Source organism: Octodon degus, unplaced genomic scaffold (assembly GCF_000260255.1).
Source record: "Octodon degus isolate 3935 unplaced genomic scaffold, OctDeg1.0 scaffold00168, whole genome shotgun sequence".
Classification (NCBI taxonomy): Eukaryota; Metazoa; Chordata; class Mammalia; order Rodentia; family Octodontidae; genus Octodon; species Octodon degus.
In genome coordinates, this window is record NW_004524744.1 from 5,611,938 (window position 1) to 5,613,371 (window position 1,434).

Below are 1,434 nucleotides of genomic sequence, written 5' to 3' on the forward strand. Positions count from 1 at the left end.
ACACTCAGAATTAAGAAAGGAAAGATTTCTTTATCTCACAGTTGGTGCAGGTTTCAGTCCATACAAAGCTGGCTCGAAGGCAGAGTGACACATGGAAGGGGATAGCAGTTCATAATGGCAAAAGGCAGAAAAACAGCAAGAGCAAAAGAGAGGCGCATTATAACAGCAATAATGGCTACAAAGAGCAAATCTGTCTCCCTCATGTTGCATTCAGGTTACCTGCTCCAGGCTGAGTGTAGTTCTACACCCATAATCCCAGCAGCAATCGTACCCATAATCCCAGTGGATCATAAGTTAATCACAAACTCTAGAAGTCCATGCAGTCCCCATGACTGCGTGAGACTTTGGGGGGAACAATTAAACACAACTGTAACTGCATGTAAATTTTAGATGGATATGTTCAAAATATACACATTAAAATATAAAGGAAGTAAAATCGGAGATATTTTATGTGTATGCATGAATCTGCCAAAATGAAACCCACAAATCTGTACAAGATATATGTAATGATAAAAGGAAGTATGACTCAAAACCAAAATTATTAGAAAAGAAGAATTACAAAGAAGAAACTCTAACCAACTGTGGTGGTGCATACCTGTAATTCCAGCATGCAGGAAGCTGGAACAGAAGGATCACTATGAGTTTGAGGACAGCCTGGACTACATAGGGAGACCCTGTCTCAAAAACAAACAAACAAACAAAACTAAACCTCCAAGTGCAATTATTTGTCATGCCTGGTCACATTTGACTCTAGGCGGCTGAAGAATCACAACTTTCTTTCTTTAGGGAGTGCTTTGGTGTGGAACAGGCTACTGCTCAGAGGCTTAGCTCCCTAGGTAATCATTCTACACAAACACTGGTCATCCTCTAAAGCTCCTTTGGCCATCCTGAGCCTATGTCTGTGGTGCCAGCAGTTGACAAAGCCATAAATATTGCCCCACGTGTAGAACCATCTCCACAGGCACAGCCACAGTCATTGGAGCACAGCCACACACTCTGGAGGGAGCTGGGCCTGAGCTCACAGCTCCAGATTTTCAAGTCTGGCACAAGGTGAAGTGAAAGACAGTGCCAAGGAATACAGAAAACAGTTCACAGGAGAAAATACCATTTGCCAGCACCGCACGGGGCTGTACACCTCCCTAGGACTGAGTTAAATGCCCTTGAGAAACACCATAGATGCTTCCAAATGACTTGCATAACCACACAGCCATAAGTCCCTAGAAAGCAGGGATTCCTTTCCAAATTAATTATTCCAACTCTCCTTCATCCCTAAGACTGTGTTCCTGGATGCACAGAAAAGTGTGGCCTCTTCTGAGTCCTCACACTCCCCAGTGAAGTGAGCAGCAGAGAACCCAGGCCCAAGCCCACCAATGCCCTCACTGTGCCTTCCCCCATCCTCCACACAAGCATAGATATCACCTGCTTTCAAAAAAC